Source organism: Misgurnus anguillicaudatus, chromosome 17 (assembly GCF_027580225.2).
Source record: "Misgurnus anguillicaudatus chromosome 17, ASM2758022v2, whole genome shotgun sequence".
NCBI lineage: Eukaryota > Metazoa > Chordata > Actinopteri > Cypriniformes > Cobitidae > Misgurnus > Misgurnus anguillicaudatus.
Window position 1 is genome coordinate 13497536 of NC_073353.2, and position 22228 is coordinate 13519763.

At 38.1% G+C, this 22228-nt stretch overlaps 1 protein-coding gene across 1 annotated transcript in view; it reads right to left on the reverse strand.

Moving 5' to 3' along the window:
* The window catches only part of nck2a (NCK adaptor protein 2a), a 77805-nt gene extending 57664 nt beyond the window's left edge, over positions 1–20141 (reverse strand). Inside the window, exon 1 of the mRNA XM_055214645.2 lies at positions 19899–20141. The gene's annotated coding sequence lies outside the window, so the exon portion shown is untranslated. The remainder of the gene's footprint in view (positions 1–19898) is intronic.
* Between the last annotated feature and the right edge of the window lie 2087 nt (positions 20142–22228).

Consider the following 22228-nt stretch of genomic DNA (forward strand, 5'->3'; position numbering starts at 1 on the left):
TGGAAATAAATAGAAAAGATGGATCTGTCTAAAGAAATATTAAGTAGACATTCAACATCAGTACAACTAGATTTCCCTAATTTAGATTTTCATCACAAACACAGGTGTAGACATGAATAAATGTGTTTGTCTCACATTATTGCTTAAATTAGTTGATGCTGGACAGGGGTTTTTGAGCCGTGACACTGGCATGATTAAACGTAACTTAAAAAAAAAAGAAGCAGTAACACGGACGACGGTTAGACATTTTTATAGCGGTTAACCATTAAACCGGTAATCGTTACATCTCTACTAACAATAAATCGCTATTCTTATGTATTTTCCTTGAAATGATTTAAAGGAAACACTAAATAAAATCATTTTCACTGAATCAGAGTTTTAAACTGATTCACTAAAATGGATAACCTGAACAAATTCATGTAAACAAATTCAAACAAAGCACCTCTGCTGCACAAGTTTACATCACAGATTTATCTCTCAATCTAAATGTTCTCTTACTTGCAAATCGCAAGACAGGGAAAGTTTGTGAAAGTTTGCTGGTCTGATGTTCTAGTGTTTAACCTTCAACTTCAAAACTGCAAAGCAAAGCTGTATAAAACAAAGCTATAAAACATCGCCCTGTAAGACAACTGCTAACCATTAATCTATAAATAGCACTGATGCATGTGTTCTTCCTCTTAGAATATCAAGGGAAAATCGAACCAACAAAGACACAAGCTGGATTCTCCATTTGGGGCAGAATGCCAGGACAGAGTGCAAGGCAATGGCTGTGTAGTGTAAATTAGACCTGGAACCCGCTGGTTTAACGCTGCTAGGTGGTCTAATGCCCCCAACAAACACATATAGGGCATCCGCATCAGCAAATATCTTCATACCAAGAGTGTCATGAGATGGAAAAGTGTGCATACTCTTTCACTTTACCCTTTTTGCTAATCATGAACAAAGAAGTGTGTTGCATTCTCAGCCGACATGCAATTCACACTGCAGCACAACCAGAGTATGGGAGACATTTGTGACTCGTGACTGTGAAATCCAGGCTAAAGTCAGGATTATAATCTAGTCTATAAATCTAATTATGAGATTAGGAGTATCAATGTTTGATTTCACTCTTTAATGGGATCTTACTCAGTCAATGTTAAAGATATCAAGGTTATATTTTCACAGATTGTTCTTTACATTATGTAGGATGATTTTATGTAGAAAAAGACTTTAGTTGGGTATTTACATACAGGGTCACATTTGAGAGAGAGGGTGCAGAGGTGCACTTGGAGGTGGGCTGATAGGATCTACCAATCGGGACATGGAAAATACAGTGTGGAGGAAAAAAGAGACTGAGGAATAAGCTGTGAGGATGGGAGGAAGTAAAAAGGAAGTAAGATAAAAGAAGATATAATATGAGTGTCTATCAGGCCACGTCACAGTTTCTAAGAAACTGGGTAAGAAGAGTTTAAACTGCATTGTCACAGCAACAAGATGAGAGATTTCACAGAAACTCTAGCACTGCAGCACTCATTTCAACCTCACCCATGTACAAAGTTCATTTGAGAGAGGCAGCATGTTAGTAATGGGAAAATATAGGTAGGATCACATTCAACTCCACGTGTATACATGGCTTAATAAAGATGGCTTATTTTGGTTCAACATACAGGAGGTCCCTGAAAAGAGATAAAACAAAGATTTTAAGGTAAATTTACTTGCGTTCTAGGTGATAAAACAAGTCAGTGGCAAGTCAGTTCCTGAATAACACGACACAAACTTTAAAAAGTCACAATTCACTTCTCAGAGGCACGGAACTGTTCTTGAAACTGACGTTCTCCCCAAACTGAAAATAAACACAGTTGTTTCGAGTTTTTCTCGTCTGTGTCATGTTGATATTAGGAAGCAAGGTAACGTGCACATGACGACGAGAGAGGTGACCTGCTGCGCAATCGAGGTACTCCTCCCACTTCTGAATGTTTTACTGAGATTTCTAATCCCGTCCGAATTGACCATCAATATTACACAGACGTCCTATGGTAAAATTACATTACGCCATCTACAACCGTAAAACTAATCCCATCCGAATAGGGCTATAGTCTACTCATTTTATGTCTGACAACAGAACTAATAATATGTAAAAATAGCAATCAGTTGTGTTAAAATGCAATATAACGTGACAGATTAAAGAGTAGAAGTGAAACATATTTCAGGTGCCAACACTCGATCAAACCGGATCAAACGCAAACATGTGATGACGTCACGCATATATGCTAATCAGTGTGTGATGTCATCACTGCCACAAGTCTTTCAAGTCTCTCGCACTGAATAAAATTATAAATACAACACTGTTTTTTCCCCTATTTTTCTGAGCTAAACTCAAAGATGTAACTGTGCGTTTACACCAGCAGCAGTAGAGGCGTCAAAAACACGTTATTCGTGCATAGTTGGACGCTTGAACATTTTAAGTTTACTCGCTTCATTTGAAATTCTAGTCATTCGACACATTCACGCAGAATTTCGTGTCATGGGTGGGACTTCTTGCCCCCGGTATGCAAGTAACTACTAGAGCAAGCTCCTGATTGTTAAAGCATCAGCATCAAGTGGCAGCACGCTTGTTTCGTCGCTCCGAGAGATTGTTTGAATGAAACAGAGATTGTTTGAGTGAGTTTGCGGATATTTGGCATCATCAATTTTTACAAATTAAAATCTCCTTTTTAATTCATATTGAACCCCTTTGAATGACGATTCTGGGGTTCATTGGACTGTTTAACTGGCTGTTAAACTAATTTTGTATGCTTTCCGGCGATCAGCTAACGTTGCAGGCACGTTCGGCTTAACGCAAGTGTGCAGTTAAGTCTAAACATTGTGTGGCTGTGTGCATCCCGGGAGTTATTTTCTACTCACTCAATCTGCGTTATGTGAACTTTTTCTGGATTGACGCAGGGAAAAGCAACTTCGACATAAATTTCCATCTTTGTACTGCTGTGATAGCGGGTGGCGTCGCGGTGAAGAAGTGGTGATCTGTTCCGGTCGTGGTGGATCCATGGACAGTATTATATTGGGATAAACATTGTTGTCGCATTTTCTCTGCATTGTTTATCCGTGGAGGATATTTTGTTTGGTTTTGCTTCCTGCTTCACGGCACTGGCGCTTTGAAGGGGGCGGGGCTGTGGTGAAATCACTCTACTCGAAAAAGAGACTTGACTTGATTTTTATTTTATTTTATTTTATATACTTATTTACTTATGATATTGATTAATCTCCTTGAATCAAAAATGGATTTAAAGCAGCGGATGTTTTTTGCTGTGCTGTATTTAATAGCGATGTGTGCCTCCATTGGATTCTCCCTCCGTTGCCAAGGGGATGCGTTGCACTCATTCTCGGATTGCTTATTCGGTGGAAGGAGTGAAACAAACCATCAGTTGGCTGCGGTCATTCAACCCCAGCCTTTGCTCTTCACCTCTGACACACTAGAAGTGCAACGTTTAAGTTCTATTATGACTCTGCAAAATTATTTGGGGTGTAATGGAGCAGCTCTTTTAAACTTGGCAGTATTTCAAAACCACCATCATCGTAATCTGCCTAAACAGAGACTTTTGCTTATATTGTTGCTATTAATGTCAGGAAATGTCCATCCAAATCCAGGCCCGGAGCAAAATATGTCATATGACACGCCTGAAAGTTTTAAGGATAGAAAGGGCCTGGGTTTCTGTCATTTGAATGTTCGTAGTCTGGTTGGCAAAATAGACATGGTTCGTATTTGGGCACTTTCAACCAATGTTGATGTTTTTGTTTTAAGTGAAACTTGGCTCAACAAATCTATTTCTGATAAAGATGTGACTATAGATGGGTACAATTTATTTAGAACAGACCGACCTAAAAAGGGCGGAGGTGTTGTAATATATGTGAAAAAGTCATTTGTTGTGAATGTAATTGTCTCAAAGTCAATAAGTAGACAATGTGAATTGTTGGCCCTTGACTTAGAAGTTTCCAAAAGTCTTCACATCACAGTTGTTGGTTGTTATAGACCCCCCTCAGCTGACAGTAGTACTCTTTCTTCTTTGAGAGAGTTTATAACAAGTTTAAATTATAATGAAATTGTCTTTTTAGGAGATCTTAATTGGAACTGGCTTTTGCCAGTATCTGATCATTTTAAATCATTTTGTGATTCTGTTAATCTTTTTCAGATTGTGAATAGCCCCACCAGACCAAATATAAAACATCCAGAAAAATCATCTCTAATTGATCTAATTCTTACAAATGCCCCTCACAAATACTCCGGAGCCTCTGTTTTTGCAAATGATATAAGTGATCATTGTCTTATAGCATCTGTAAGGGACACAAAAATTCCAAAAACAAGGCCGCGCATAGTTTTTAAGAGAGCAATGAAGCATTTCTCAATGCAGGGCTTTTTACATGATTTGTATGATTTTGATTGGGAAAAAATAGGTCTTATTGATGATGTTGAAAATGCTTGGACATTTTTTTATGATGGTTTTACAAGCCTGGTAAATAAGCACGCCCCACTCAAGAGACATAGAGTGAAAGGGCGAAATAATACTTGGTTTAACAATGAACTGTCTGATCTTCTTCTACAGCGAAACCAAGCTTGGGCTCAAGCTAGAAAGTCAAAGCTTGAGTCTGATTGGATGAAATTTCGGCGTTTACGTAATTTATGTACTGTAAAAATTCGTAACGCCAAATCCACTTACTTTCTTTCTGAAACATCGAAAAACTTAAATAATCCTTTAAAGTTCTGGAAAACAATCAAATTAATGAAGGAATCAAAAACAGGTATAGAAGTACCATCTTATATTGTTGTTGAGGACAAAAAAATTATGGACAAAAATGAAATTTTAAATAGTTTTAATAATCATTTTATTGCTGCTAGCTCTCTCTATGAAGCACAACATAACCCAATTTCTAGTTCTTCCACTGCATGTCCTGTTCATCAGTTACCGGTAGCTCAACAATTTTATTTTAAGGCAGTAACCGTAGCAGAAGTAAGGAAGGCCCTGAAGGATCTAGATCAAAAGAAATCATCAGGTCCAGACAAACTGGAACCATATTTTCTAAAAATAGCTGCAGACTTGATAGCAAATCCAGTTGCACATCTAATTAATCTTTCTTTAGCTACAAATCAAGTTCCAGCTATCTGGAAATCTGCCAATGTCTTCCCCCTTCATAAAGGTGGTGATCCGGCTAACATAAATAATTATAGGCCTATTTCTAAATTGTCAGTATTAGCCAAACTAATGGAATCACTTGTTAGCATGCAGTTGAAAGATTATTTAATTAATAATAATATTCTGAATGAATTTCAATCTGGTTTCAGGAAAAAACATAGTACAATAACAGCTGTCTCAAAAGTTGTTAATGACCTGGTTACGTTTTTGGATCATAAACAGTGCTGTGCAGCACTGTTTGTTGATTTGTCAAAAGCTTTTGACACAGTGGACCATAAAATACTCCTTCATAGACTCGCCTCTATTGGACTATCTGAACAAGCAGTGGGATGGTTAAACAGTTATCTATTAGGGAGAACACAATGTGTGCAGGTAGACGGCCTTACATCTGACTCTCTAAATATTTTAAAAGGGGTGCCTCAAGGCTCAATCCTTGGGCCTCTTCTTTTTATTATTTATACAAACAATCTCTGCCATAATATAAATAACATAAACTATCATTATTATGCTGATGACACTGTTCTCTATTGTTCTGGATCTACAGTAGTTCAAGCTATCACAAATTTACAAACTGCTTTTAACATTTTGCAACAAAATCTGGCTATTTTAAAACTGGTATTAAATGTTAAAAAAACTAAAGTTATGACTTTCACTCGTGGACAATTAATTATAAACAATGTTCCAGCCATTTATACATTTTCTGGAACAGAAATTGAAGAAGTGTCACATTACAGATACTTGGGTATAACTATTGATAAATCATTGTCTTTTAAATTGCATATCCAAGAGTTGGTTAAAAAACTGAGATTGAAATTAGGTTTCTTTTTTAGAATTAAGTCTTGTTTATCTTTTGATGCAAGAAAACAACTTGTAAATGCAACATTCCTATCTGTCTTGGATTATGGTGATATTTTATATATGCATTCATCCTCCCAGTGTCTGCATGCTTTGGACACGGCATTTCATGGAGCCTTAAGATTTATCACCAATCTAAAATCTCATACTCATCACTGTTTGTTATATTCTCGGGTCGAGTGGTTCTCCCTGTCCATTCGGCGTTGGATGCATTGGCATCTTTTTATTTACAAAGCAGTTTTAGGATTACTTCCTGCTTATCTGAACACTTATATTCTCCCGAGATCTGCTGGGTCATACCATCTGCGTTCACATGATCTTTTTTTATTGATAGTCCCTAAAGCCTGCACTGATTTTGGCAAAAAGGCGTTTAGTTATGCAGCTGCATCTGCTTGGAATCAGCTTCAGAATCAGTTACATTTGAAAGATTTGGTTTCACTAAATTCTTTTAAGGGTTTTTTAAAGGATCTTGCAGAGAGGCAGTCTGTCTGTCATTGTTTTAAATTGAATTAGGTCCCAGGAATTTTTTGATGACATTGTTGTTTGTGTATGATGAGTGAAAGTGTGTTTATGTATTTACCTGTAAATGTTTTTGTATTTATTTGTAACCACGTTGCTGCCACTTGCCAGGACACTCTTGTAAAAGAGATTTTTAATCTCAAGGAGTTTTTATCCTGGTTAAATAAAGGTTTGAATGAATGAATGAATTGTTTAACGTGGTGCGAATATTCGCAAAAATTTAGATTTTTCAACTTGCGTGTTTCCAGCGCCAACGCTCAATTCGCACATACCGTGCCGCAAGATGCCTTTACGCGTCTTTGCATTGACTTAACATGTAAATCACTCGCGCTTGCTTTAGACTTCCTCTATGAGTGCGTTTACTTGCACAGTCTTACGCTGATTATGCTTAATAAACTGATAACACGTGGGGTCTTGTAAACGCATAAAATGTTTTTTCTTTATCGGGGAAAGCCCATAATGACGTAAACAAAAAACGATCGGCACAGGTAGTTTTTTGCTCATTACGCCGATTTCGCGTGGCATGTAAACACCTTAACCGGCTTTCTTACGGTTTTGTCCATATGCGCATGTCTCCGCGTATGAAAGATAAACGTCACAAGCGGAAGTAAGCGCAAAGTAACGCATAAAAGTCTCTGCTCGACTAAAGCAGTTGGCAGAGAAACTGTTAAAATAGAAGCTCATGTTACATTTACAGGTTCTGAAGACCCGAGAAGAGATACAACAGTACAGCTTAAGACAGATATGCCGTTGACTTTTTGAACGACTGTTGTGTACTATAGGTGGTGACGTCACTGCCTGCAAGAAAACTGATCATTCTCCAAGTCTCATGTAAACGCAGCTGTTTGCACAGCCGGCTTATTGATTTGCATGTAAACGCATGAAAACAGTTTTCTGTAATAAGCAGATTTTTGATTATCCGCTTATTCTGTGCATGTAAACGTACTCCATGTTCACAAAAGGCCTATTTCTCTCAAATACTATTCACAAATCTGTCTGGGTCTGTGTTAACAAGCACTTCTCCTTGGCAAGATAATCCATCCACATCACAGATGTGACATATCAAGATGCTGATTAGAGAGCATAATTTTGCACAGGTGTGCCTTAGGTTGGCCTCAATAAAAGGCCACTCTAAAATGTGCAGTTTTATCACACAGCACAATGCCACTGATGTCGCAGGTTTTGAGAGAGCGTGCAATTGGCATACTGACTGCAGGGATGTGCCGTGACTGGAATGATTGGTTTTCAGACCCCCCCCACCAATACCGTAAAACTGCATTTTAGAGTGGCCTTTTACTGTGGCCAGCCTAGGGCACATCTGTGCAATAATTATGCTGTCTAATCAGCATCTTGATATGCCACACATGTGAGGTGGATGGATTATCTCGGCAAAGGAGAAGTTTTCACTAGCCATGTTTCCACCATGATTTTATGCACATTTTGAATTATCGCATCAAAAAGAGTGACGGAAATGCCAAATTTCGATTTAAAATAAACATTTTTAACGCTCGCTTGAGGTGGTTTTTAATTTATGCGAAAAAGAGTAAATGCGAATAATGGGAGATGGAAATGCAGAATTAATTCTGACATAGCAAACATTAAACCCACAGGACTGACCGTCTAGCTGTTTTCTCTGTCGTTGTCTTTACCATATATGAGGCTCAACATCGTCACATGCCCCATCATGACCACATGCAGTCCTGTCTCTATTTTCCTAGCTGCCTTGTTATGTTTACTGTTGGTTACTAGGTATTTTTGCGATTTTTGAAAAGATTGGCTCCATGTTTGGATGGAAACCCAGCTTTTAACACAGACTTTTTGAAAAGTATTTGAGAGAAATAGGCCTTTTGTGTACATAGAAAAAGTCTTAGGTCATTGAGTTTAGTTCATGAAAAATGGGGGTAACAACAAAAGTGTTGCGTTTATACTTTTGTTCTCTCCCTTACAGAAAGTCTATGCATTTGCTTTACATGTGTCTATAAAATATTGCTATTTATTAAAAAAAATTAATAATAATCATTATTAAATGATTTAATGACACAATAATCATTGTGAAATCAGTGTGGAAAATATGCCATCATATGGTTGACAAATACAGAAATATTCTTTTATAAGCAATAGGGATGTTAATCTTCGATTAATTGTCGATAAGAATTAATCGATAAAACTTAACGATTGTCGAAAAAGCAAGCACGTGTGTCAGGGCGCCTGCACAAAGCACATACACAGCTGGTGAAAAAACTAACCAAGCGCGAAGAAGTTAAACTAGCCATGATCACAACGATGCTTGATGCCAAACACACACTTGGGGTTTTTAACCTCATTCGAGATGAGGCTGGCTGCTAACGCAGCGAAATGGCATCCGCAATGGATCTGAGAGGGTCCAATGCCGAAAATCTAAATACAGTTAGGATACTGAAAGCAAAGACCATCTTCAGGGAAGCCTGCAAGATTAGCATAGCAACGCTGCTAACGCTGCTTTACACAGGGAAGGAGACCAGAAGAAAAATAACACTTGATGATAATGAAACTTTTATTTTGTCATGGACGCACTGACTTTCATCAGACTGTGCAGAGTGCCCGTTATGAGGCGGAGTTTACTGTGTCTATTAGTCATTATATTTCAGTATGAGATTAAATTGATGATTTTTATCAAAACACCAACTACATTGACTCATTTTACAATCCCACTAGCATGTTATTTAGACAAAATAAAATCTTTTAATTCGTGTGAGGAAGCTGGCGTTTTTACGCACACTTTTATGTCATTGGCTATATGCCACTGCTGTAATGGCTTATTGCACTATTACTGTTAACGATTATTTGATTGATTGATCGTTAATTTTAATGATCATCGAATATGGGAAATTGCATAATTTGACATCCCTAATAAGCAATATCATCCAGACCTAATAGGGCCCAAACAACAGCCCATAGAAAAATACAACTGTTTATTTAGGGACGCCAACCACTTAAACACAACTGGATTCAAGCAATCAGAAAAACAATTTCATAAAATCAGCTAAAGCAAAAGCAAGCACCAATAGTTCCCTGAGAAAACAAAACACTTACAGCACCAACACAATCACACTTGCCAGTAAAGAGCACATCAACCCTGCTTCAACTTCCTGCCTCTTCATCCCACTAGTATGTTTTTGTTTTTTTCTGTGCATCTTTCATGTGAACTCCCTTGTCCTTACCCTCCCTCTATTTCCCTCCATCTCTCACCCTTTCTCTGACTCAACCTCACATCTTTTTGGTTGACAGCACAAATCAGTGGCCATGACCTTTATCTCTGAAGCTGACTGTGACTGGTGAGCCCTTACAGTTCAACACAACCTCTGGTACAATTCTGGCAATTAATCTCTGGTCAACAACTTTTTTTCACCAAAAACACTGGACACAGTACAATACATTTTAATATGAACTAAAGATAGACTGTGGTTGACAGGAGTAATTTCAGTGTGCACAATGTGTAAAAAAAAATGACAATATGAGTGCATTGGGCACGCTCCTTTTGTCAAATCACAACCAAGATGGTATGGGCTGCTTACTGGGCCAAGATTGAAAGTATTTGTCTTACGTAGTGTTGTTACGGTACCAAAATACAGTAGTTTGCACCAATATAACTTCAAGGCGGTATCAATTTCTTTACCAAAGCAAAACACAAAAACGTGCTAAACACATTTTTATAAAAAAAGTCAAATCTTGCCAGGTAAGTGGTGCATCTAGTTTAAACATACACATCATTTACTCACCCTTCAAATCTGTATAAATCTCTTTGTCCTGTTAAAAACAAATGAAGATATTTTGAAAAACTTTTATGACCAAACTAGGGCCGGGACTTTAACGCGTTAATTAAGATTAATTAATTACACAAAAAATAACGTGTTAAACATTTTTAACGCATTTTAATCACACTTATTTTTGCACCGCAGAATATTTCTCATTGGATGAGTTTCGGCGGACCAATTATACTGGAGCACCAACTAGCGTTCATGACTTCAGACAACAACAAACCACAGTGAACATGAATGAAGAAGCTGATGATATCGCTTTGGTTGACCCCGTGGATGGGAAATTTTTAATAAAAAACAACGGATGGAAGCGTCGATAAAAGCCTGGTTGTGTGTAAGCTATGCAACAAGGAATTGACATATCACCACAGCACATCGAGCCTCAAGTATCATCTCAATGCAAAACATATAGCAGCTAGCGTGGACGTTAGCCCGACTCAGAGTACAACGACTTGGTTGAACAAAAATAAACAATATTTTGTTGCTTAAGCTTATGTATTCAGTCATTATTCATGGTATACTAAAAATCCATGTGAAAAAATAACTTCTCAATGTTCTCAGGTCAAATATTTATATGCGATTAAAATGTGATTAATTTAGATTAATTAATTACAAAGCCTCTAATTAATTAGATAAATTTTTTTAATCGAGCCCCGACCCTAGACCAAACAGATCCTGGGCATCATAGTTATAATTTTAGGGTGAACTATCCCTTTAATTCTTATCTCGATGGACCAAGAACAAACTTCTTCAGACAAAGAAACTCAATTTCTTATGACTCCAAGCCTATATTGTAGTCTTCAACTCCTTGGCAAATCGGACAGTATATTCAGGAGGGGGAGGGCAGCACAAGTCTTTGAATTAGCAGGCGAGAGAGGCCAGCAGAGCTCAAATCTGTTGCTTGCTTGACTACATGGAGCACTTAGAGGCGGTGTTGAATTTCACACTACTGTCCAGTACCCAGTCCAGTCCAGAATGGCCATTTTGCTGAAAGAATTCAAAACCAGCCATGCAGTTAACGGAAGGCAACCCTTAATTACAGCCTTCTGAAGGCGCTTATTACTGCAAATTAATTCATAATTACTTTAGTGTGCATGACAATAGGGTGCTAAAAAAAAAGGGGCAAACATTCAAATGGCTCACAGGAAGAATAGTATTGGGGGGCGGGGCAAGGCAATAGTTTCATTATTTATTTATTTATTTGCTTACTTTTTCCTCATTCATCAATGACAAACCACTGGTTTGGTGGACAAAAAAGAGATGCTGCTTTCTCTCTTTTGTAACACCTGGCAACACTGCTGCAACCTTCTTAAACATGATGCCATTTATCCGAGCGCATCGTTAACGCAGGGGTGCTATGTAAATTATTTGCGTGCCAGGTAACGGCACCAACTCACGTTTTTAAAACCCTGTGCGCATAACAACCTCTCTAGTGCAAGAAAAAATTTTAGTTGCACGCATTACAAGTAGGGATGTCCCGATCCCACTTTTTCAAGGGCTGGTTAAGCGGGAATGTTTACTCTTTCCCCGCCAGCGTTTTTTTTTTAAAGTTGCCAGCCAGCGCCAGCGGTTTTCATGATTTTCACAAAAGTTAAATGCCTTCCAGAAAATGTTCTTCTTCAAATATACAAACATACAATATACCTAAGGAAAGAACAGACCCTATGCTTTGAAACAAAAAAAAACGTTTCATCCTACCTTCAGTAGGTCTTTTGCAATCAGCTTTTGAATATGGGTAGGTTTCTGCAAAAACACCACATTTTGAGCAAAAAGCAGAGATAAGTTCATTTTTGTGACGGACTTTTCATAGAGATCCCATTCAGAGCGATCTTTAAAACAGACACGGACATGCAGCAGCTTGCCAGAGGGCAATACTTCCGGTTTTAAAAAGTTGTGGAAGCGGTATTGCGGAAAGACGGAAATACTCGTCATTGGCATGGAAGCGTTTTCTCTTGCTTGACGAGATATCTTGTCAATGGCGGGGAAAGAGTTAATATGAAACTATGATGATAATGAAAAAATAGCATAATTATTAAAAAGTACATTCTTTGGCAAACTATTGTCATTAAGCTAACACTATCGGCAATATGTCTGACTATCATCTATCGGCACAACCCTAATAGAGAGTCACCAAACCAATGCCAACAAAATAGTTCAGACTATGAGATGGCTCATGCTGATGGTGTGTTGGCTGCGTCTGGTTCCAAAGTTATCCGACTGTTCTTACTAGACATGATAGTAACTACTGTGATTCAAAACATAAAGTAGCGCTCACCTACCAGTTTCACACAAATCTCACGCACCACAGACAGATTTGTGATGTATCTGTAATGTCTTGATGAGCCACATCTTTATAAAATAGTCACGTATTGGAATGAGAGATGGAAAAATGAGATGAGAGTTGTGTGTGTTTCCTCTTGACTTCGTTGTTTGCTTGCTTCGTCACTTTCGTTGTTCTTCTTGCACACTGGTTGGCTATGCCAAACAACCAATTAAAACGATCCGACTCCTAATAGAAATCCATCGGCAATTCAACATGGCGAATCGTTTACCCATCAGAAAAAAAGGGGAAATTAAAATACACTTTATTTAAGTACACTCTTTAAATGTACTATTTTCATGCACTAATGTTGTACTTAATAGGCCTATACAAAACATTTCTCTAAAGATAAACTTAGGAACATAAGTGTACACAACTGTGCTATTTTGAGACTTATTTCAATACACTAAAAATCTGTTCAAGTATTACTTTTACATTTTTTTAGTATACTTTTTTAAAGTGCACTTATGTGGGTGATTCTCACGAAAACTTGGTTTTGAAAATGTCAAGCATGAAAATGTAAAAATTGCTTAAATTTACTTTTTTTCCAACCAGACATTGAAAAACAAAGTCTGGAGTAAATGGGAACATTAATTTAAAAACGTTTACTTATCATTTAACACTTTTTGTAACATAATTTAAAAAATTAGTCCTAAAAAATCTCATTACCGCAACATTCAGAAAACATCAACACTGACATATTTTCATAATGACATGACAAACCTGAAAGAACATAATTTGGAGATTCTGCACATGCATTGAAAATCAAAGTATTATGCTTCTATTAATTAAATTAACATTTAATAAGCATCTGTTGCGGTAATGATAATCAAAACCAAAAAATGGTCCATGTGCTTGGTCACTCAAAATCAAACTTTATTAAAATTCTGTATGTGTGCTTAAACTGTTCTCAAAAAGTGTTGCGGAGGATGAGAACATCAGGCATGGACACATCATTTTCCTAATTTTTCTTCATTATTATTATACATGAATATTCAGTAAATATTTTTTCTGTCATCTAAAGTAGTCTAGCAAAACATCCATTTATTTTTTTCTTAATATGTTTGTGTTAATATGATTAAATTACAACATAACGCATGTTCAAACACAGCCGGACACATTGCGGTAATGAGAATTTCAGCAGAAAATGAGATAAAATTTACAATTATAAATTCTTATGTTGAAATCACACAGTGTGCAAGGTGGAACGCAGTATTGTGTTAATTCTGATGCTTTTTAATGTTACTATATTACACATTTTAAAGCTAAAATCATTAGTGCCGTGGTGTTTCATGGTTTCGTGAGAATCACCCATGTACTACCAAAGTAGAGGTAATACTTTTATTTATTATATTTTTAGTGCATAACTTTTACACTATTATTAAACACAAAAATAACATTGTACTATAAAGTACTTGCTGCTATTTAAGAATACTTTCTTTTTTAACCCGAGTAGGTTCAACACAACAAATCTGATTTACATTTTAGTCCACTTCCTCTTAACGCAGGTAATAATGATGACCTGTGAGGGGAGTGAGCAGCAAATAAGCAGCTTTATTCTGCTGTCCGAGAAGCATTCAGGACAGATAGCATCAGTTTGATCATGGGTTTTTTCGACTACCTCTGAATGTGGTTTCAGTGATCCTATTATGAGGCAATTTTGTTTTTTTCAATGTTGCCCATTTTTGCTATTCAGCACAAACCACTTACGATCAGATAACCAAAAACACTTCTTCATGCCACAAAGACGATCTATGAGGAGTCCACATCTTACATAGAGAGATGACAGCATCCATATTATGTTAAATTAGGTCCAGTATGCGTGTTAGCATAAGACACAAACACAAAAGAAAGAGAAAAAGATGCTTTATGCAGCTTTGTGTGTCTACAACAGTCATCCTTGGAAAGCTTTTTAAAAGACTCGGGTCAGCCAAAGGACAAGTCTAGTTTAATTTCCTGGTGAGTTTTCACACGACATAGACCTTTATGGAAAAGATTTTCTTAACTGCTAATAGTTACCCATGAGAACGTTCTCCATGTTCAACAAAACGTGTTTTGTTAATGAAAACACAATTAACCAAACAATGTCCTTGTTAAATAAATTGCTCTTTCTAAGCGGATGTCACCGCAATAGTACTGAATGCCCAGATTGCAACGCACACAAACAAAAAACAAAATGGAAATCAAAGCTACAGCATCTCTTCATTCAATTGTATTTGCAAATGCAATGCAAATGATGGAAGCATGAACATCAACTATCACCATCCCTTGTTGAAACAACCAATGCACAGACTTAATAGATTTAACACGCACACACCTACAAGCCAATAGGTGGGAATTTTGCCTGCAAAGACTAAAAATAGGTGAAACACTGTTTGTACAGTCTTAACCGTACTATCATTCCCATAATTTGAGGTTTGTACAAATATTCCTTTCTCTTCACTGTGGCACTAAATATTCCACAATGAAAAAAGGAAAATTTTGCTGATTTAGAGGAACAGTGAAGACTATGAAATAACGTCCCATGATCGCTTTACCAGTCAAATTTTTTTAGTCTATGCACACACGACCTAAAAGAGATGAAGAGAAAATCATTCTTGCCCTTTCAATGTCATCCAAACAGAGGAATGACACATTTTGACAGCACCATCTGATGTGTAAATCACATTTCCCAACAGAGAAAGTGACTGATTCCCCTCAACCTAGTTCCCATTGCTAAATCAACCGAACGCTTAATAGCCGATCCAGATTACAAACGATTATGAAAAAATAACAAAACTGACCTTTAACCGTCATCTGTAAGCTCTATTAGCCGGGGCCGTCTGTCTCCGGAGAAAAGATATTGTGCTTCTCTCTCATATGAAGCCTCTTATTTTGGGAAAGATTAAAATTTTTGTAGGACGGCGTGTCTGAAAAAAGCAATTTCCACTCAAAGCCACAAAGTCTGTGACATAATCTTGCAGATGTAAGACTTTCCAACATGACATGCCCAATCTTTTCTCAAAATATTCAGGAATGCGTGGCAGTGACATACATTTTCATTCATACCACCCCAACACACCGCGCTCAAAACTAGACAGTGCGTTTCAATTGTGCGTGACTTGTACATTTACGATACAAACTGAAAACATCTTTCAGTGCACATCTAACCAACATTGGAAAATGAGAAGTCTTCAACCACCAGTTTGTGATAAATCAATACATTTACAATATACTAAACCGCAAACTATCTGCGGCTACGCCGAATACTCACAAGGCTTTGCCCAATCCATAAACGCTGTAATTACAGCCTTTTATAGAAAAGTTAAAGTATATTTAGGTCAAAGTTTTGAGAGAGCCAGCTGCAGTGAGGTTACAATAAGCCGGCTAAGAGACACGGAAAACACTTGCCTTGCAGGATTTCTAGGCTGTACGCAATTACTATCGAACGCAAACTATAATTTCAAACAAATCATGTCTGAGACTGCAAGGCCAAACATGTCTCTAATTGACTGATTCAACTGTAAATCGCCATGAACAACATTTCGGAACAAGGCCTGACAGCACTAACTAACAGATTTAATTTAATGCACCTTTTGCGGAGAGCAAAGATATTGGATACACTCACAATAATGTAGCTTCCATGTAACAGGGCAGTGTTTTGCCAATATAGATGGCAGAGATCTGATAGGGTATAAGCTACCCTCCTCTGCAAACACATAAAGAGAGAGCAAAGTAAGAGCCTGGACTGAGCAGTCTTTTGTTTGTCAACTGGTGGCTGGTACTGAGAGAGTACCGTGTACACAGCACATTCCACACAGCCCGCTCCAAAAAATGGCCAGTTTGAAAATGAGCTAAGGAATAAGAAAGCCTAAGACATTTTTAGCCCGGAGTATAGTCTGTTTTTTAGGTAGACGTATGCGCACGGTCGAAAACACAGCCTTGGAAAGCATAGTTTATGTGACTTGTACGTGTACACAGACGTTCGACGCATACGCATTGCGACAAAATGCAATGCATCTGCTGGGCCACATACTACATTTTCCTGGATGCGCATTCACGACCTACGCATACAATGTACGCAGGGTTTCAAAAATTTGGTGGTGTGTTTGTGCCGATAAAAGATACTATTGTGTATCGACGATCGTCAGACATATGGCCGATAGCGAGCTTTCATGATTATAGTTGGTGATAGTTATTATCATATCATCATAGTTTCAAATTAACATGCGCATTGCGTGCTTTTCCTTGCATAAGATGGTTTGTGGGCTTTACTTTGCGCGAGATAGCTTGTAATGTGCGCGGATTTCTTCTCGCACGCACCTGTACTTGTAATGCTCACGTCTTGGACTTTTGCTAGGACCTGAACGCGCACGGTCCACCAATCAAGTGGCTTGTCATAAATGACTTAAAAATTAACAAATAAATAAATGAGTAAACTTTTGCCCTGCCCCCTGATACTATTGTGTATCCGCTATCTCACAAGCTGACGATAGGACCATCTCAAAATGGGGCATATCGGCCAACACTAATGCGCACTGTACGTGGACGTGTAAAAATTGTACCTTACTTTGGCCTTTATGCTGCGTTTACACCAGCCGCGGTAGAGGTGTGAAGCACGAGTGATTTCAATGTTAAGTCAATGTGAAGATGCGTTGCGCGCATCTGGAGGTCTCGCGGCACAGATGAGGTGCCTGGTGTGGTACGCGCGAATGATGCTTTTTGTGCATTTGATGCTAATTGCCGGCTGACGCCCATGTTGAAAAATCTGAACTTTGGCGAAATTTCGCGCTGCGTTAATCAATCAGGAGCCTGCTTGGTGCTGTGGCAGCAGCCCCGCCTGGAGTCACTCATTCAACCTGAAGGAACACCGTAAGCAGTCACGCGGAGCTATACGACACAAGTTCTTATTTCTATAGAGACAGGAATAAAAAGGACCTCGCTTGGAAGAGTGTCAGTGAGGACATCAGGCAACCTGGTAAGTTGTAAATACACATTTCACTTTTGAGTCATGTAACATTTATCGACCCGCTGCGTTTATTTTCCCCCTATAGTAAGGTTACCAAATACAAACCGGTAACTCTCTCGATAAATGCACAATTAACATCAGTCATCTTGCTAACAGACAACCGCATAGCACTTGCCCCTCCCACAAGAAGCGGATTTTGGCTCTGATGCGCATCAAATGCTTGCCTCCACTTCACTCTAGACGCACGAATGCATTCAAACTGTTCAAGCTGCAAACTAGGCGCGGTAGACGTGATTTTGACGCCTGAAACACGGTTGGTGTAAACGCAGCATTAGGCTTTAAACTTGTATTTAGATGCCCTCATTGGGTTATCCAGATAAAAGAGGGATTGCAGTGAATGGCAGGGTTGTCAAAATGTTATACTGAAAAGGCAGAATTTGACTTTTGCATTGTGCAATAAGACACAAAATTAGACGGGAGACACTTAGTTAGAAAAAGCAAACAGAAAAGGTATGTTACTGTTAACATCAGTCTACGATTCCTACATACACCTGCCACTGCAAGCCAAGAATGCTTTAAACCATGCATGTGTGAAACATCAGTAGTGAGTGTGATAAAAACAAAATCTGTCAAAATACAAATAATCACTGTTCTTTTACCAAATAAAGAAACAAAACTTAAAAGAGAGAATTTGCATAAGACATCCAGCGGTGGTTGAAAACACAGTTTTGCAAATGTGATGAGAACATTACTCAAGCACTATCACTGTGTAGCAAGTATAAGCTGGTTAGTGCATTCAATTCTCTAAGGACGTTTCTTAAGAAACAATAAAAGCAGGATTACTGCCTTCGAAGTAGCCACGCATTTGAGCCACTTACAGCACATAAGCCCATTGATATCTTTACTGGTATAAAATTCAATTATCATAATGCATGAAGGTATCAGAGTAGCCAGTCTGTGAGAAGACGACAAGAAGAAATACAAAAACCCCACCAAAGCATTTTAAGTCGTCTGAGAACGCCAGACGCTCTTCTTAAAATGCCAACTGTGGGCACTTGCCAGAGTCTCTTCAGCTGAGCACTTTGGTTGGTATGATATAATGTTTATCAGTCAATGTACGATACACCGGTTGGTTGGTGTAGTATTTGCCCCGACCGAGGGTTGGATGACTGAGTAAAAAGTGACATACAGTAGACGAGCTCAGCGTTTCACTCAAAGTTTGAAATTTTCAACTCTGCCACTTAAACCACCATGGCATTTTAGGTTTACTTTACAGAAACTACTATAAACCTAGTTGGTCAATCAAAAACAAGACATTTCTTTGACATCCAACTTTTAAAAGGGCCACTGAAGTGCCTTGAAATTGACAGCTTTGTTTGATGCATTGACGTAATTTCCACTAAAACAGGAAGGTAGGGCGGAACATATCAAGCAGCCCCTCCCTCTATTAAAATAGCCAATAGTGTTTAATTTACCTCAAATCCTGGAATCTGATGAGAAGCTGAAGTACAAAATGATGTCATGAAAGATTCAAATTGGTGAAAGTGAGAGACTAAGTTTTAAATGCATTTATCTTACAAATGTGAATATTGTTTATGTCATTAATTATCCCAGCTCAATTGTTACATGATTTTGAAGGGCATTGTTATTATATGTCTTCATACCCTTTCACAAAATCACAATCTATATCAATAACCCAAGTTTTACTTCACAACAAAGTAAACGCATGCTTCAATTTACACATCTAATGCATGTGCTGCACGGCACTGTTCTACATAAACGATACACAATGTTATGAATGCTTATGCCCTACGAGTATTATGCGTCAAAAAGCTTTTAGTTGTGAATGTGAAATGAGTCCATGGTGGCGCGTGCACAGTACATGTAGTGAATGACAATAGGCATGTAAGCAGCCATCATTTCATTTTTTCTCTATTAAGATCATAAAAGAAAAACAAAACAAAACCAGGTGTTAAACCGCATCATGTACTATCTGCAGTGTTACACAGATGTGTCAAATCTCAACTTAAAAGCCGAATTTGAGCTCTGTTGTGGCCACAGACCTGTTAAAGACACAAAAGGCGAGCGCGCGCGCGAGAGAGAGAGCGCGAGACAGACAATCACCGAAAGTGCTTTTGTTTCTTTCACATTTTGCATTGCACCATACACACCGTTGCAACAAATAAAAGCGATATTGACACGGACCGCAGGTTTTTAAGATCAGAAAGCACACCGGGGCAACTTTAAGCGAGTATTTATTACTCCACTTTACATTTTGTCCGTCCTGCTCTTACCTTGGTGTAACTCTTGACAGATCGGGCTTCGGATGGAGAGAAATGCACACTTTTCAGACTTGGCTTTACGGGAACGATACGTTGCTTGTGTAAATCCGTTTCGGCGAGTTTTTGTCCGCGGGCCCTGACCGTTGCTGTTCTCTCGGTGTGTTCGAGCTCTCGCTCTCAGCGCGAGTCAATGCGTGGGTGACGTCACCGCTGCCATGGCACGGCGCAAGGAGGGAGGCGCGCGAGCTCTGGGGGAGCTGCAGCTGTGATGGAGAGACTGGATCTCGTCAAATAAAAATTTTAAGTTTACAATAAACAAATTGAAGGAATAAAACAAGTTTACAAAGTTTAGTAACGTGGAAGTTTAAATATTGTTATACAGTAACAGGGGTACTGTGACATTCCCACTTGTATTTATTCGAATACTAATACTTTTATGAACTGCTGATGTATATTTATGTATTTTCTTTGGCATATTAATACAATTACAAATATTATAATGCATTTACAAATATTTACATCTGCTCCTCTGAGTCAGCTAGCTGTACATTTGAACAGGTCCCTGTAATTTTAACTATTACTCCCTGTAATGTAAATTTTACATTCAATTGTTTATATTTGTCTAAGCTTACATTTAGATTTATTACATTTATTCCTGTAGTTTAATTGGTGGAGCATTGCGCTGGCAACGCAAAGGTCAAATGTTAAAACGTGTATCATTGAATTGTATTAAATCCACTGTGTGAGTCAAGTATCTGGAAATCTGTAAACGTATTTTTTTGTATTTGGCATATCAGCTTTGATGGTCTACCTTAACTCTGATTCACTGTGAGGTTTTATCAGTGGTGTAGTGGTGCCAAGTGGGTATAATCTTAATTTATGCTCCATTCTTTTTAAACAGCCTTAAAGGCGGAGTCCACGATGTTTGAAAGCCAATGTTGACATTTGAAATCACCTAAACAAACACGCCCCTACCCCAATAGAATCTGGACCTTCTGTTGATAGACCCACCCCACACATACGCAACCCGGCATTTGATTTGATTTGATTGGATATAAGTGTGTTTTTTTAGTCGGGCCTTCTACTTTTCCAACGAGTTTTTCAAACATCGTGGACTCCGCCTTTAAATGGATAGTTCTGAATTTTTATTTTTGGGTGAACTATCCCTTTAAAGGGGACATATCATGAAAATCTGACTTTTTCCATGTTTAAGTACTATAATTGGGTCCCCAGTGCTTCTATCAACTTAAAAAACAACCCAGTAACTTAGTTTTGGTAAACCATTCTCTTCAAGCATGAAGAGATTTTTGAAAAAAATATAGGTCATTGAAATTTGGCTCCCCTTGTGATGTCAGAAGGGGATAATACAGCCCCTTAATCTGCACTATCCAACCATAGCATTGCCATTTAGTGCAGAGATCAGCTCATTTGCATTTTAAAGGACACACCCAAAACAGCACATTTGTGCTCACACCTACAAAGTTGCAATTTTAAAATGTTATAATAAATTATCTATATGGTATTTTGAGCTAGAACTTCACATACATACTCTGGGGACACCAAAGATTTATTTGACATCTTTAAAGTCTTGTGAAATGTTCCCTTTAAACGCCCCGTGTTATAAACATTGACTCTTGCATATTTAGTTAAAGGAACATGTCGACATTTTGGGATTTTAGCTTATTCACCATATCCCCCAGAGTTAGAAAAGTCCATACATACCCTTTTCATCTCCGTGTGTCCCACAACTCCGTCTGACACGATCACCGCCAGCCTAGCTTAGCACAAAGACTGGAAGCAAATGGCTCCGGCTAGCATACTGCTTTCAATAAGTGACAAAATAACGCAAACATTTTCCTATTTATGTGTTGTATAGTCACACTGTGTACAAATAACAAGGTCATATGAGACATCCATCTTTTAACCGTATACATACTGGGAACTATATTCTCAGAAGGCGAAGCACTGCTACTTGGATGAAGTGATTCCAAAATCCCAAAATGTCAGCGTGTTCCTTTAACTCCAAAATGGGCCAGTGTTGTCACTTAATCTTGCTGCTTGACCTCTTAGTGTAAGGATTATTATAAAATTACAATTATTAATTAATATTTAAAATTTAGAAGTGGGTACACCTCATGCCATCTAATAAAGAAGTGGGTACCTGCATCTGCACTACACATGGGTTTTAATTATATTTCATCGTGCTGTTTATTATTTCCCCTTTTTCTTAGTAAAGAATTTATTTTGAGGATCACAGGGTGCCAAGACCTGCAGAGTAAAATGTCATCCTATTGTTGTCACAAGTTTCACCAGTCACCACAGAGATTTCTTATAGTATCTAG